Below are 18,205 nucleotides of genomic sequence, written 5' to 3' on the forward strand. Positions count from 1 at the left end.
CTCCTGAGTTAGAAAGAGAGAGACCCAACAATAGCCTATATGTCTATGGACTGAGAACAGAATGAGTTAAGTTCAGGGAAGCTCTTTATCAGAATAACCATAGGAAAACACATTTTCCAACCATAGCAGCTATGAAAATTCTTTTGTCAATAAATTCACAGATCCTTGAAGTAGAGAGCTTCACTCCATGCAAGTAACTGTGTTCCTATGGCAACAAGACAAAGTAAAATTCTCTTCTTCTTTTTGCCTCTAAAAGTCATTATTCTGCTTCCAGACTTCCCTAAGGAAATAGGTGGAACTACTGAAAAAGAATCCTTTTGAGTTCTGTTAAGCAATTACCAAGGTAAGTGGATTATACATTATAATAACCACAAGAGATCTGATGGGATAATGAGAAAAAGGGCCACTCTACATAGTTCACTCATGACCAATAGCAAACTTTCCCCCCTTCCTTCAGATTATAGTAACTGTTGAATAAACTAGATAACAAGTTTCAAAATAGCTCTATTTTTATTTTTCAAATAAAAAACGTTTTATCATGTCCACCATGTTCTGCATTGAAGAAAGTTTTAAACAGCAAATAAAAGAAAAAGCCTTTAGTAAATAACTACATAATCCTGAAAAACATTTCCATATTAGCCACTCTAAATATGTCTCAATTTTATATGTATATTTATAAAAATCTAATATATAAATAATATGAATATATTTATACTTATTAAAACACATTTATGAATTAAAGTTCATCTTTTTCAGGTTTTTTTTTATTCATGGTTAATTATTATGCTGTTTAAAGTTTTAAAGTCTTTCCAAATTGTTTTATTCTATAATGCTGTTGCTATTGTATTAATTGTTCTAGCTCTATTCAATTTATTTTACATAAGTTTATAGAGATTATTGAAGTTTCCTCTGAAATTGTCCAATTCATCATTTCTTATGACACAATATCTCATTACATTTATTTTTATAATTTCTTTGTCCTCCAATATTTTGTATGAGAGTGCATAAATACATATAAATACACTGTTGACACTTTTTTTAGAATTAGTATTAGTACATACTGGGTCATATTAGTACAGTACTGGGTCATAAGGTATGCCAGTTTGGTATGTAACTTTCTTCACTTTGTTCCAAATTGAAATTAAAATGAATGGAATCAAGATTCTGATTCCCATAAGAAATGCATACTGATCTGCATGGTAAAAAATTCAGTGTTTTATTTTAACATTGAGGCTCTTTTCATTCCATTCCCCTAAAATTTCAGTGAATCACAAAGGGCTTAAGTAATTGGTTCAAAATGTATAATCATTGCTGTTGTCAATTCAATTCAACAGTCATTTATTGAGAACTTAGAATTTAATGGACCATAGAATCACAAAGTGGTAGGGGAACCCAGGAAATGTTAGGGAGAATCAATATCTTCAAATAACTTATAGTTTCATTTGAATTCCAAAATATGCCACAAAATACCTGAAGTTACAAGATGGTAAGGGATCATTTATTTTAAAGAACAAAATGTAATTGATGTAGATATTCTTTTTACTGCCATATGATCTTCATTTTGATCATTAGTACATTTGGGACCTCAATAGTCTTCAAGTCCAGTTAACCTCATTTTACGGTCATATGGCTAGTGCCAGAAGCAGATTGTGAAACCATCTCCCTGATTCTTAATATGGTATTCTATCTTTGACAGTTTCTTTAGCCAAAAATATCACCACTCCATAGCCAACCAACCTCAAAACAAGCATTTCTGAACATGGTCCTCTGAAAAGGGAAATATTAGATTTTAGCTAATAATAAATTGGAGGTTTATGCTCTACTGAGATAGAAAAGAACCCATGTGTCACTTCCAATCCATGATGGAATTCCATACCACCTGATGAGGACTTGGCTATAGGATTATTTTCCTTTTGAAAGAAGAATAGAGATTTGTGATTGAATCTATGTGAGGAATTACCATTGTTGATAGTAATTCATCTGTAATTTGAACTTTTAGAAAGATACCTGGGAACTGAGAGATGAAATGAATTTCTTGGTACATATACCAAATTTCACTTACATGCACACACACACACACACACACGCACGCAGAATACGTGTGCATGTGTGTGTGCATGAGAGAGTGCATGTGTGTGTACGTGCATGTGTGTGTGTATGAGAGTGTGTGTGTGTGTGTGTGTGCGCGTGTGTGTGTGTGTGTGCGCGTGTGTGTGTGTGTGTGTGTGTGTGTGTGTGTGTTTTAAAGGAAGACTTTGAACCCAGGTCTTCCTAACTAGAAGGCTGGCTCTCATACTCTGTAGTGTTGCCTCTCAGTGTTCTGATTAAGAAACTATAATTATGGTTATAGGTTGGACAAATGTTCATTGTGGTGTAAACAGACAGAAAAGCAATACAAAGAAGATTGTAGAGGAAAGTTATAAAGAACGCTAATGAAATATATGGGGGGGAAATTATGGTCCAGGCACAAATTAAGAGTAAGAGATAACTTGTGGATGCCCTGGATAATCCACTGATAGAAGGCCTAGAGGAACACTGATTGAAGTTTCAAGGTCAGATGTATGGGATGATATAGACAATATTTGCCCAAAATGGGAAAATATAAATAAGTTGCCATCTGCATTGCAGAGGGGAGAACTCATGTTAAGATCACAGATGAATCAAAAACTGGAAGGAATTATTCTTAAGTTTAGACTTAAGGGATTCCAGCAAGTAATAGTTTCAAAGAAAATGGATTCCTTGTGTAGTGACCTGCAAAGAAATATAATCATTGCCATACTTTAGTTTTGAGAAATATTGTGCAATTCATACATTTATGGTTAAATGAGAAACTGATGAATGGTTGCTATCAAAGGACTTTTAGATACAAGAAACTTTATAGACTTCATATTGACTTTTTTCTATTAAAATATAAACGGCTCAAGAGAAAAAATTATTTCATTTTTTATAGTTGTAGGTTCAGAACATAACATATATCTTGGACTTAGTGTATGATTAATAAATGTTTGTAGACTGATTAAATGAATTTTAATGCCCTAATCTGAATGCTAAAGTCCTTTGGATGGCTCAGGAAAAAATCTACTAACATAAATTTCATATGTAAGAAATCAGATTATTACTTGGCAAAACAGTACTTTCTTTGGAAAGAAATGTCTTGTTTATAATCTTTTCCATGTAAGGTTTTATAAGCAGACACATTAATAAAATAAGAATTAGAAAAGAAATAGTGCATATGTAAATCTATTTGTAAATTTATACATCAGGCAAAAGGAAGTAAATGTACTTTTCTCCCTAGTATTTTTTCTCTATTCTAAAATTTTCTAAAATATCCATATGTGCTTTTAAAAACATTCTTATTAATTAAAGCCCTCTACATGATTTTGTAAGATTCCCAGTGTCTCCTAATCTTCCTGTGTTAGTTAACAACAAATTCCTACCTTGCATTTTTTTGAAACAAATAAAAATTCATGGAAATGATTGAATGCTATTTCTGTGTGGTCTTTAGACAATGTAGGATTTTTATGCTGAAAATATATGCAAGCTTTACAAAATTTTAAGAAAGGTAAAACTGAAAATTGAACATAAACTATACTGGGATGAATTGTCTTGATAGAGAAAATTACTTTCCTGAGGAATAAGGGTAGTTAAACATGGGAATTATTTTATGGAACAGTCTTCATCAAGTTCACCATAGTCATGACTAGTAATAGTACTGTGAGCACTGAATAGGCTCTATACATTTAGTCAGCCAGTCAACAAATGTATTAAGCCTAATATGCTAGGTGCTGTATTAGTGATGAAATATATACCTGTTCTCAAGGATATTACATTCTAACAGGAAGAATATCATATGAATAACAAGGCAAATATATGTTTTATATGTTTATCAGAATTGATGCTATGAAGCAAAGTGTTCATGGACATTCAACTATGATATAGACCAGTCAATCCACTGGCTCTGAATTTAAAGGGACAAATGTTCAAATTCTAGTGCCTTTCTTCTGTTGATTCAATACAGTTTATCTTATATAATTAGTTCTACTATAAGTTGAATTATGCATTCCTAGAAATTTCCAAGCTAGGCAAAATCTCAATATTAAAACCACATTGGTTGACACTTTTGGCCAAGATGGTGGAGAGAAGAGAGGCACTGTGCTAAGTTCTCCCAATTTCCCCTCAAAAATAACATAAAAGAAACATCTTAACATAAATTCAATCAACAAAACCCAGAAAGAGAAGCTAGGAGAAGAACACCTACTAACAAGGTCTGTCTCAAGGGGACCCGGGATGAACCAGAAGTGGAAAGCAGAAGGCCAGCACAGGGACAGCAACTGGGTGAAGCTAGAGGACTGGCCTCAGTCACAGAGGCTTTGGTGAATGGTGTGTGCGAGGACCAACTTTGACGGCAGAATCTTTGGCCAGGGAAAGAGGAGTGACAGCAGGATGAATTCCAGCACAGAGTCTCAGGGCATGCCTGGAGAACAACCAGCAGGGCCAGGGACCTGAGCTCCATACTTTTAGCAGTGTCCTCTTCCCAGAACAAATGGTAACCACACTGCCCCCCCCACCCTCTCAAGCTCAGGTGTGGGCAGCAGAGTTCACTCAACTGAAAGGGAGATTAACTCCCTCCCCCAAAGCTGAGTTCATTATTCAAGGTCAACTCAGACCTTGTTGCTAAGGGCCTCAAACACTCTAGAGAAAGCAACCAGCACTCCCCTACTGGCTGGTCGTTGGAATTACTAAGCCAAATGAACAAACCCTCCAGGGACATCAACACCAAAACTCTGAGAGCCACCCCCCCAAACACAAGATCCTAGGAAAATGAAGAAAGGCCATTGAAAAGGGGGGCCCATGGAGAAATGCTTAGAAGAAATAGATTCTAACCCAGAGAGATCTAGCACTTCTGAGGAGAATATGGATTGATCTCCAGTGTAGAAAGACTTCCTTGATGAAATCAGGAAGGAGTTTAAAAATCAATTGGAAAAACTGGGAAAAAGAAACTCAAGAGAAAATTAACATCGTGCAACAAGAAAACAAATCCTTGGGAAATACAACTGGACAAATACAAAATGAAAATAATTCTCTCAGATCATCAATTAAGCAAATGGAAAACTCCTTCAAAAATAGAATTGACCAATTGGAAAAGGAGTTGAAAAAGGTAAATGAAGAAAATTCTTCTCTTAAAAAAGAATGGAGTCAGTAGAAACTAATGACTTCATGAGACAACAAGAATCCATTAAACAAAACCAAAAGATGGAAAAAATAGAAGAAAATGTAAAATGCCTCATCAGCAAAACCACTGACCTTGGGAACAAATCAAGAAGGGATAACCTGAGAATTATAAGTCTTCCTGAAAACACTGAAGAGAAAAAAAGCCTGGACTTAATATTATAGGATTTAGTGATGGAAAACTGACCTGATATCATGGAACCAGAGGGCAAAATAGTTATTGAAAGAATGCATCCTTCCCCTCCAGAAAGAGATCCTAAAATGAAAACACCAAAGAATGTTGTGGCCAAATTCCAGAACTATCAGATAAAAGATAAAATCCTGCAAGCAGTCAGAAAGAAAGAATTTCAATACCAAGGAGCCACAGTAAGTATTACACAGGACCTGGCTGCATCAACATTAAGGGATTGAAGGACCTGGAATGAGATATTCTGAAGAGCAAGTGAGCTTGGAATGCGGTCAAGAATCCTTTATCTGACAAAGCTGAGCCTTCTCTTCCAGGGGAAAAATGAACATTCAGTGAAATGGGAGACTTCCAACATTTCCTGATAAAAAAGACCAGAGCTAAATAGAAAATTTGGAAATCAAACAGGAGGCTCAAGAAACACATGAAAAGGTAAAAGCAAAAGGATAAAGAAAAAACTGCTATCCAATAAGATGAAACTGGATTTAGTCCCACCTTGGGAGAAAGATTCTCATAACTCTTGAGAACTGTATCTCTATTAGAGAGAATATACTTAGACAAAAGTAATGGACACTCATGACTTTTCTGTTGACTCAGACAGAGTGATTTCAAAACAATACCTCCTTAAAAAGGGGGACAGTAAGGAGACAGGAGAATGGAGGAGATTGAATGCTGTAAATCTCATTACATTAAGAGGTACAAAAGACCTATTGTAATAGAGGGGAAGAAGGAAGGAGGTGACCTGAATCTTCATCTTATCATACTTGGCTTAAAGTTAACTTACATACACTTAGTTAAATTAAGAAACTTATCTTACCTTTTAAGTATTAAAAGGGGAAAAGGGAAGAGGGGATGGGGAGGGGGAGAAAAAGGGGAACTAATGGAAGGGAAGAAAGAAAGGGAAAGGGGGAAAGAAAGGGAAGGGGAATTGATATAGGAGCTCAATTACACTGAAGGTGGCAGTATTCAGGAACAAAATACTGGGGAATATGAATAAAGGGGAAAAGGGGGGAAACAGATAAGATAGCATGGAGGGCAATAAAAAGTTAGTAATTACAACTTTGAATGTATGTGAATGGGATGAACTATTCCTTAAAAAGTAAACAAATAGCAGTAAGAAACAAGTGGCTTACAAAAAAAACCATTTAAAGCACAGAGATCTATATACAGTAAAAGTAAAAGATTGAAGCAAAATATATATTTGAATATAATGTGAAAAAAGTAGAGGTAGCAATCCTTATCTCAGGCAAAGCTGCTGCAAAAATAGATAGAGTTAAAAGAGATAAGGAAGGAAACTATATCCTCCTAAATAGTACCATAGACAATAAAGAAATTTCAATACTAAATAATGCATGCACCCAATGGTATAGCATCTAAATTCTTAGAGGAGAAGTTAAAGAAGCTACAGGAAGACATAGGCAGCAAAATTCTACTAGTGGGTGACCTCAGCCTCCCACTCTCAAATTTAGATAAATCTAATCATAAAATAAAAAAGAAGGAAGTTAAGGAGGTAGATTGTTAGAAAACCTAGATATGACAAATTAATGGAGGAAATTGAGGATAAAAAGGAATATACTTTTTTTCTGCAGTACATGGCACTTACACAAAAATTGACCATGTACTAGGGCATAAAAACCTAATGATCAATTGTAGAAAGGCAGAAATAGTGAATACATCTTTCTCTGATCGTAATGCAATAAAAATCATATGCAATATTGGGCCAGGGAGATATAGACCCAGAACTAATTGGAAACTAAATACCCTCATTTTAAAGAATGAGTGGATCAAACAACAAATTATAGAAAGATTAAATTATTAAATCCTAAATAATGACAATGATGAAATAACATATCAAAACCTATGGGATTCACTCAAGGAGGTTATTATATCTTTAAATGATTACTTGAATAGATTAGAGAAAGAGGAAATCAATGAACTAAATATGCAACTTAAAAAATTAGAGAAAGAACAAATTAAAAACCCCCAATTAAATATCAAATTAGAAATTCTAAAAATTAAAGGAGAAATTAATAAAAATAGAAAGCAAGAAAACTATTGAACTAATAAATAAAGCCAAGAGTTGGTTTCATGAAAAAAATAAAATTAATAAATCTCTGGTCAATTTGATTTAAAAAAATTAAGAAGAAAACCAAATTGCTAGTATAATAAATGAAAAAGGTGAACTCACCACCAATGAGGAGGAGATTGAAGAAATAATTCAGAATTATTTTGCCCAACTCTACGCCTATAAATTTCAGAATCTAATTGGAATGGATGAATATTTACAAAAATATAAGGTGCCCAGTTTAAATGAAAAGGAAATTAAATATCTAAAAAAGAAATTTCAGAAAAAGAAATTCAACAAGCCATTATTGAACTAACTAAGAAAAAATCTCCAGGGCCAGATGGATTCACAAGTGAATTCTATCAAACATTTAAGGAACAATTGGTTCCAATTCTATTTAAACTCTTTGGAAAAATAGGTGAAGATGGAACTCTGACTAACTCTTTCTATGATACCAATATGGTAATGATACCTAAACCAGGAAGAGTTAAATCAGAAAAAAGAAAATTATAGGCCTATCTTCCTGATGAATATAGATGCAAAAATCTCAAATAGAATCTTAGTAAAATGATTAAAACAAGTTATCACTAGGATAATACACTATGACCAAGCAGGATTTATCCCAGGAATGCAGGGTTGGTTCAGTATTGGGAAAACTGTTAGTATAATTAATTATATCAATAACAAACCTATCAGCAATCATATGATTATATCAATAGATGCTGAAAAATCTTTTGATAAAATATAGCACCCATTCCTACTAAAAACACTAGTGAGTTTAGGAATAAAATGATTATTTCTTAGAATACTAAACAGCAGTAATCTGAAACCCTCAACAAGCATTATATTCAATGGGGATAGGCTAGAGGCATTTCCAATAAGATCAAGGGTGAAACAAGGATGTCCATTATCACCACTACTCATCAATATGGTATTAGAAATAAAAAGAATAAAAAAGAAATTGAAGGAATTAGAATTGGGAAGGGACAAAACCCTCACTCTTTGCTGATGACATGATGGTATACCTAGAGAATCCCAAAAAGAAATCATCTCAAAAAACTACTAGAAATAATTAGCAACTTTAGCAAAGCTGCAAGATATAAAATAAACCCTCATAAATCCTCAACTTTTCTATATATGATTAGCAAGATACAGCAGGAAGAACTAGAAAATGAAATACCATTCAAAGTAACCTCAGACAATATAAAATACCTGCCAAGGCAGACTCAAAAACTTTTTGAAAACAATTACAAAACACTTCTCACGCAAATAAAATCAGATTTAAATAACTGGACAAACATCAACTATTCATGGATCAGTTAAGCTAATATAATAAAAATGACAATTCAACTAAAACTAAACTACTTGCTTAGCCCTACTAATCAAAATTCCAAAAAGTTACTTTAATCAGTTAGAAAAAATTGTAAGTAAATTCATGTGGAGAAATAAGAAGTCAAGAATTTCCAGGGATTTGATGAAAAAAGTACAAAAGAAGGTGTCTTAATCTTACCAGATCTAAAATTATATTATAAAGTATCAGTCATCAAAACTCTCTGGTATTGGCTAAAAAATTGAGTGGTTGATGAGTGGAATAGACTAGGTGCAATAGCAGGAAATGATTATAGTAATCTGCTGTTTGATAAACCCAAAGAGTCTAGCTTCAAATATTATAAAAAACTAGAAGATGAAGAATTAGTTTATCTGTCAGATCTATGGAAAGGGAAACAGTTAATGACAAAGGAAGAGATAGAGAACATCATTAAAAACAAACTAGATGATTTTGGTTACAATAAATTTAAAAGCTTTTGCACAGACAAAACCACTGTAACCAAGATCTTTTCTTTTGAAAAGTAGTAAATTGGGAAACAATTTTTACAATTAGTATTTCTGTCAAAGGACTTGTTTCTAAAATATACAGAGAACTGAGTCAAATTTTCAAAAAAAAAAAACCAAGCCATTCCCCAACTGACAAATGGTCAGAGGATATGCAAAGGCAATTTCCAGATGAAGAAATCAAAGTGATCCATAGTCATATGAAAAATTGCTCTAGATCATTACTTATTAGAGAAATGAAGATTAAAACATTTCTGAGGTACCACCTCACACCTCTCAGACTGGCCAATATGACCAGAAAGGGCAATGATCAATGTTGAAAGGAATGTGGGAAATCTGGGACACAAATACATTGTTGGTGGAGCTGTGAACTTTTATTTCTGGAGAACAATTTGGAATTACGCACAAAGGGCAACAAAAATGTGCATACCCTTTGATCCAGCAATACCACTGAGTCTATACTCTGAAGAGATTATGAAAAAGGGTAAAAATATCACTTGTATAAAAATATTCATAGCAGCCCTGTTTGTAGTGGCAAAGAATTGGAAATTAAGTGAATGTCCTTTAATTGGGGAATGGCTTAATAAACTGTGATATATGTATTTGTTGAAACACTATTGTTTGAATAGAAACCAGGAGGGATGGGAATTCAGGGAAGCCTGAAGGACTTGCATGAACTGATGCTGAGCAAGATGAGCAGAACCAGGAAAACATTGGACACCCTAACAGCAACATGGGGGTGATGATCAACCTTGATGGACTTGCTCATTCCATCAGTACAACAATCAGGGAAAATCTGGGGGTATCTGATATGGAGAATACCATCTGTCTCCAGAGAAAGAATCATGGAATTTGAACAAAGACCAAAGACTATTACCGGTAATTTAGAAAAAAATAAAGTTATCTTATTATGTAATTTTGCTATCTCTTATACTTTATTTTCCTTCCTTAAGGATATGATTTCTCTCTCATCACATTCAACTTAGATCAGTGTATCCCATGGAAACAATGTAAAGACCAACAGACTGTCTTCTGTGGGGGGTGAGGGAGGGAACCAAGATTGGGGGAAAACTGTAAAATTCAAAATAAATAAAATCTTTTTTTTAAAAAAAAAACACATTGCTTATGAAAAAGATGAGTTTAGGAGCACAACACTGAAAAACTTGATCAACATTATTTTGAAAAATAGAGGAACCTAATAAAAATAATAGCACAGTTTATACACCCTAAATATTTAAGAAATAGACCAATATTAAAATAAATAATGGCACTATCAAAGACCTCAGATTGCTGCCCAGTCTGTGCTCTGTTCCCACAAGGATTGCAATTAGAAATGTTACTAGCTTTGATGAGTAGCCTCTACAGGTTATAACTCCCAGAAGCTAGTAGCAGAGGCAGAAGATGAGAGAAGGAGAGGGGGGATTATGAGTCCTCCTTCTCAAAGTTCCCACAGCTCCAGAAGATTTGTAATAGATACATTTTAAAACTATTGAAAAAGACATTAAGTTTGGTTAAGTGGGTGATGGAAGAATTACAGCTTGTGAATTATTGCAAAATAGTGTTATTCAACATATCCAACACAATCCACATTAGGAACTGAGTTAGAACATTTGAAATGTATGCTTATATCAAATGAAAAATTCTAGTTATGCTCAAATTGTTCCCTGGTAACACAAATCCTATTGAAATAAATTCATGTTTTCAAAACATGCATTATTGTAGAACCAACTACATATAATGTGTCTCTACATAATTGCTGTCTCTTCCTGAATAGAATAGTCACTACCAAATAGTAAGCACTTAATGAGTGTTTATTGACTCAACAAACATTTATTAAACACTGATGTATTAGAGAATGTGCTGATTGCTAATGAAACAAAGTAAAGAGAGATAACAGTCCTTGACTTCCAAGTTTACAGTCTAATAGAAGGGGAAGAAAATGTACATATATATATATATATATATATATATATATATATATATATATATGTTAAAAATAAGACCATAGGTCTCAGTTTCTGCAAAATGATGACCCCAGAGGTTCCTTTCTGACTTACTTTTTGTTCTTGTGATCAAATTCACAGACAGTTTGAACAGAGCCCCTCATGTCACTGAAATCAGAGACCCCACTCCCACCCCAAGGTATAAGAGATCATTCAAAGTAATTACCAAAGTCTATGTATTCTTTAGGCATCTGCAATTTACCCAAACAATTTTACCTCCTGTCAAATTACATTGAGGTATCTAGGTGATTCAGTGGATGGAGCACCAGATCAAGAGTTAGGATGGATCCAAGTTCAAATTCAACCTCAGACACCTATAATTTTGAGGACCCCTGGGCAAATCATTCAACTCCATCTGCCTCAGATTCCTCATCTGTAAAATAATGACACCTAACCCAGGGTTATTGTGAGAGTAAAGTTAGTCAAAATTTAAGAAAGTTTTAAAAATTAGTATTTGTAAAATATAACTATTTTTAATGCAGTTGTTTCAGTTAGGTCTTTCTCTTAATGATCCCATTTGGGGTATTTTTAGCAAAGATACTGGAAGGGGGTTGTTATTTCCTTTTTCAGCTCATGTGACAGATAAGGAATTGAGGGAAACAGGTTAAAGTGACTTGCTAAGTAGCTTTTGAGGCCAGATTTAAACTCAGGAAGATGAATCTCCCAGACTTCAGATCCAGTACTCTATCCACTGTGCTACCTAGCTGCTATTATATAAATGCTAGCTATTATTATCATTTTAATTACTGTATGGCCAAATATATAGGATCTTAGGGATCCTAGTTCTTCCCCACACCCCATAAGAGGCTTCCCTCCCAGGTGTAATTAGTGTCAGAGAAAGAGAAAGTTGAGCTGTGTTCAATTTCTTCCTTTCTGTCATTAGAGTGACATTTAACTAAGGCCTTAACTAAATAAAGAATTAAGTAGACATATTCTATACCCATTTTGAAATTTAGCCCTGGGCTAAAATTGAGAAAAACTAAATATAGAAAACTCAACATCCTAAGAAGTAATGACCTTTCTCTCTATCCATTGTCTTTAAAGTTTATATTTCTATCCTCTTTCATATATTGCCAAATCGGGACAACACCCTGATTATAATATTATATGGGTAGTATAGACATTTATGACTCACTGGATCTTCCTACATAAAAGCAATAAAAGTTATCCTGGAAAAGACATTCTGTTCCTTCACATGACTTTTAAAAATAGGTTTAATGGGATTTGAATGGAAAGATTGACTTCATTTGGCCCTATTGAGCTTTGGTTTGGATCTGATCCAAATAATCTTCCTAACACTTCATTGAGTGGTGGCTATGAAGCCAGAATTCTTGGGTTTAAATCCCATTTCTGCTATTTAATAGCTATGTTCCCCTTAGCAACACATTTCTCCATTGTGGGCCATTTGTAAAATGAGGAAGTTGGGTTAGACCATCTTTAAGGTCCTTTCCAACTCCAAATCTCTGAGCTAATTCAGTGAGCATTTTTAATTCCTATGTGAAAGACATAGTAGAAATCTAAAGAGAAGGAAAAATAAAGACCCTAATCTTGAAGAGTTTACATTCAACTAGATCAATTGAACACTTATTCAACTATTCAGAATTTTGCAATTCTCTTCCTTATAATGAGCACTGTTAAAACTGCTTCTTTGGATATATAACTAAGAGTAATTTGCCATTATTCTGTTTTTTAAAAATGCCTATGTCCCTAGATAAGAGAAACCTTAAATGTCCTTCCTATTCTCTAGTCATTACTTCTCACTTGGATAACTGTTATTTCCTTCTAATTTGTCTCTATATTTCTTTGGGGGGGTGGTACAAAATGTCTATTAAGTATTTCTGTGAACTAAAGAGAAAAAGGAGACTAAAGTGCAGGAAACCAGTGGTTCCTAAACAACATAAACAAACAAAACCATCATGAAAGTTTGAGCAGTAAGGAAAGGTAGAGAAGCATGAGATTTAGGAGATGATATTTCTCAAGAGTAGGCTAGCTTCCCAAAGGAAAAAAAGGCAAGTGGAAGTGGGTAGCTCAGAGAGCAGAGATGAGGAATTAGAGATATATTGATAAGGAGTGATAATTCAAAAATTTAATCCTTTCTGGTTAGAGCAAGAACCATTATTTTGTTGATAGGATTTCAGGTAGGAGAATTGATCTCATCTCAATAACTAGCATAGGGAAAGATACATTGCCAGCATAGAGGGTACAGAAACATAACTATAAATCATATTTCTCTGTCCAATATTTCCCCTACTTCATTCCCCACTCGAACAATTTAGTACCAAATTATTTGGGAGTTGAAACGAAGGTCTTTTTTCTTCTGAAGCTACTTCCTGCTGAAAGAGGATGTGGAACTCCTTGTTTAGCAGCTTCTGTTTGAGAGGGATTCAAGAATCAACCGAGTCAGAATTCAAGGGTCTGAAGCAAGATGCAAGAGGTTCTGGTTCCTAGGTTTTGATACCAGATGATATTCGTTTTGGGCCAATAGACTGAGAAGTATCACTTGTAATCTGGAGGGGGAGAACCTCACAAGAAAAGTTTAAACTCTGGCTTCCAGATTCAGATAGGGATCAGGAAGAAGAAAAGTCAGGAGCTCCAAGAAGAGACCTGAGAAAATATAATGCAGAGAAAAAGAATAAAAATCCCAACAAAGATTGAACCATTTGATGATTGAATCAGTGTACCTAACATGTCCAATCCAGGTTTGATCTCAGAGAGAGATTTCCTTCAGCTCAGACTAGTTGGAGACTAGTTTCTGGGAAAAGAGCATTTTAATTTAATGGTTTTCCTTGAGGAATTAATCAGATCAGAATTTATATGTCCATTATTAGAAAAAGAAATTGGGAACCTCTCAAACCAGGGAATCCACAACTCTGATAGGCCAACATACTTGGCATCATTCAATTAAAATCCAGTTTATACTTTGGACAGTGAATTTCCACTAACAGACTAGTATCAGAATACTTTCATAAAAATAAGGATTCTAATACAAAGTGAATTCATTAAAAGTTGTCAGTTCAACTTGAGTTTATAATTCACATATTTGATAATCAGTTTAGAATTATATATATATATGTGTATATATATATATATATATAGCAAGTTAATGATTTACAGATAAAATAGTTTTAAACTTTTGTCAGTGTTTAAAAAAGAATGAAAATGGGGCAGCTAGGTGGTACAGTGGATAGAGCAGTGGCCCTATAGTCAGGAGTACCTGAGTTCAAATCTGGCCTCAGACACTAATTACCTAGCTGTGTGACCTTGGGCAAGCCACTTAATCCCATTTGCCTTACAAAAACCTTAAAAAAATAAATAAATAAAAGGAATCAAGACTCCTAGCTGAAAATGTATCTTTTTAAGGTAATTTTCAAATAGACCATAGATCATCTTTCTGATATAACTAGTTGGGCTGATAATTGTATCCTTAGGAAAAACAGACTTGTGATAAAGAATCCTATCCAGATCACAGATCTTTATCATCTTCCTAAATATCCCTATAGTATTGTGAGAAGTTAAAGGATCTCACTTAACATAAGAATTTATTACTAGTAATGGAAACTAAAGCTAAGCATTAGAATTCAGAGAACTGTAGGACAAATGGATCTGATATGATTATAGTAATTTGCTATAAAGAGCAAACAGGGACCTAAAAGGAAATGTTCCCTTATGTTTTCAGATGTCTATTCCAGGTAGAAGTCACATAGACAATCCATTGCAATGAGCCAGACTTCAGATCTGCCAGGTGAGACATCGTTAGTTAAGAGTTAATAGCTAGGGGTGGCTAGGTGGTGTAGTGGATAAAGCACCAGCCTTGGAGTCAGAAGTACCTGGGTTCAAATCCAGTCTCAGACACTTAATAATTACCTAGCTGTGTGGCCTTGGGCAAGCCACTTAACCCCATTTGCCTTGCAAAAAAAAAAAAAACCTAAAAAAAAGAGTTAACAGCTAAAAGAAACTTACTTTAGCTGTGAGGATGGCCATTCCCTCAATGAAATTTTACCATAAGTACTCCACCTGCAGTTATACATGTCAAACCTCATAGGGTTAGTGGAATCCCTGGCACAGTGGTATCCTTTTGCTTAATATACCTGATGTCAGATATGGACCAAATATATATGTGCATGTATACAGACTTTACAATATAGTAATTTCCTATAATCAAAACTTCAGGTGGATACAGCTTTAAAGGATCCAAATGTACCATATGGTGATTTTAATATTTCATCAGTATCAACAAGAGATCCACAGATTTCTAATTCCAAATAAAACAAAATAGTCAAGAATAATCAAGATTTCAAATCAAGTAGTTTGGCACCTGAATCACTAATAACATCTCTACACCAAAATCATATTTGTCTTAAAACAAATAAAAAGAGGTCCTTAACTTTTTAACTTTTTTTTCTTTTTTTGAGGTCCTTAACTTTAACTTTTTAAAGTAAAAGATTCTTCAGGGATTGAATCTTATTTTATGTCCTGAAATGATACAATGAGATTTCAAAAAATACATTTTTCTTGTCTTTTTTATTGAAATTTTATTTTATTTTTCCAATTACATGCAAAGGTAGTTTTCCAAAATTCATTCATTTGCAAGTTTATGAATTCCATATTTTTCTGTCACCCAACCTTCCCTCTCCCCTCTACATAGTGGCAGACAGTCTGGTAAAGTTGAACATGTACAATACTGTTTAACACATTTCCATATTAGTCATTTTTGTGAAAGAGGAATTAGAACTAAGGGGAAAGGGAAAAAACCATGAGAAAGAAAGGAAAATTTAAAAGAAGCTTTTTTAAAAATATACAGAATTCTTTGCTCTGTATTCAGACTTCATAGTTTTCCTCTGAATGTGAATGGCATTGTCCATAGCAGATCTCTTACTATTATCCTTGATCTCTGAACTACTAATAGGAGCTGCATCCATCATAGTTGATCAACTCACAGTGTTGTTGCTAATGTTTCCAATGTTCTCTTGCTTCTGCTCACTGCACTCAACATCAGTTCATGTAATCCTCTCCATGCTTTAATTCTCTAAATTGCTGATCATGATTTCTTACAGAACAAAAATACTCTATAATATTCAAATAATATAACTTGGTCAGTCATTCCTCAATTGATGGACATCTCCTCAATTTCCAATTCTTTGCCACTACAAAAAAGAGTTGCTCAAAATATTTTTGAACGTGTGAGACTTATCCTGTTTTTTTATGATCTCTTTGGGATGTAGATCTACTATGGATATTGCTGGTATGAACAGTTTTATTGTTCTTTGAGAATATTTCCAGATAACTCTTAAGAAGGACGATTACAGTTCACAACTCCAACAATTAATGTCTTTATTGTTTTCCCACATCTCTCCAACATTTATCATTTACCTTTTTTTGTCATCTTAGCCAATCTGATAGATGTGAGGTGATACCTCAAATATGTTTTAATTTGCATTTCTCCAATCAACAATGATTTGGAGCACTTTTTCATATGATCATAAATAGCTTTAATTTCTTCATTTGAAAACTGTCTGCTTCTGTCCTTTGAGGAATGTCTTTCTTTTCAAGTTTAAATTTGACCTGATGTCTAAACTTGAAAAGAAAGCCAATGCCCAGTGACCAAATCATTATTATATTATACATAAATCTGCAGATCCACAGCAAACTCAGTTCATTGTTGACAAATTTCAGAGACCCAAGAAAGGGACCATAATCTTTGATAATCCCGCCTTGTCCCCTCAGAATAATCAGTTACCAATTTCAGGTTTCAAACAACTTATATTTTCATTAATGATAACCAAATACTTGTAGATATAATTTCCTCTTAATTTCAGACAATTACAAAACACAATCATATCTATTGTTTTTAAGATGATTCCAATTAAAGACATTTCCAAATTCCCTTGCACAGAATACATAGACATTATAATATACCATTCATTTTTAAAACCTCCCTCCATATACCTTGAAAAGAATAAAGTCCCAGAGTTCCACTTATCATAGTATCAGTTATTTTGAAAGTTCTTCACAAAACATAGGGGTAGTCATGTTATGATAGAAGTTGAGGAGACCCTAAAACAAGATTCATCCACTAAATTGCTAATAACTTGATCTGTCTACCCAAACCCCCCTCCCATTTTTTGTAAATGATGGCTTCTCATACATGCAACCTCTGCCAAAGAAACTGAGAAATAGGTTTTGCCCTTAAATATATTTACCAGAGCTAGGCTCAAATCAAAATCAAAGCAGTAAAATAACAATGAAAATATATTCCCATAATATTAGTCCCATGATCTCATCAATTAAAGTAGATGAACACAGTTGTTAATATCAGATTATTGCACTAATTTACAGGTTGGAAAATTAAAATCACATAAAAATCTTAACTTTAGTTTGGAAAAAAAAACTTCTCTTGTTCTTATTCAGTCTTAAAGTAAAAACTCATTATTAAAATGTAAACTTATCAAATCTAAAATGATGTGAAGTATATTAAGTACCATATAAATCCCCAAAGGTCCTTAGAAACATGAAGTTGTTTTGTTTTGTTTTGTTTTTTGATAAAAAGGTGGTTACAAAAGGACAAAGGTTGCTTTTTTTGTTTGGATAAATTAAATTACTTTTATTATAATAAAATTTAACAGATCTTTAAACATTTAATTAATATATTTTTATATTTAACCATAATCAATATAGATGATAGAATAGTCTCAGGTAATGGTTATCCCTTTTAAGTGGGGGAAACTGGAACAGATTTGTCCAACTGAGAAAAAATGGGGAGTTAATTCCTACACATGTAATAAGATAAAAACAGCTACAATCTCCACATGCAAAATGTCACTAATTTCAAAATAAGGTCAGTTATAGCTGTTATTTTAGTTTCACTGGAGTTATAATAAACAATATAGAAAT

General features: G+C 33.6%; 1 long non-coding RNA gene across 1 annotated transcript in view; it reads left to right on the top strand.

Annotated features, from left to right (window-relative positions):
- The first annotated feature begins 273 nt into the window (after positions 1 to 273).
- The window catches only part of LOC141511086 (uncharacterized), a 34,234-nt gene continuing 16,302 nt past the window's right edge, over positions 274 to 18,205 (top strand). Inside the window, exon 1 of the long non-coding RNA XR_012475262.1 lies at positions 274 to 343. This is a non-coding gene — a long non-coding RNA (uncharacterized LOC141511086). The remainder of the gene's footprint in view (positions 344 to 18,205) is intronic.

This window comes from Macrotis lagotis, chromosome 2 (assembly GCF_037893015.1).
Source record: "Macrotis lagotis isolate mMagLag1 chromosome 2, bilby.v1.9.chrom.fasta, whole genome shotgun sequence".
Taxonomy (NCBI): domain Eukaryota; kingdom Metazoa; phylum Chordata; class Mammalia; order Peramelemorphia; family Peramelidae; genus Macrotis; species Macrotis lagotis.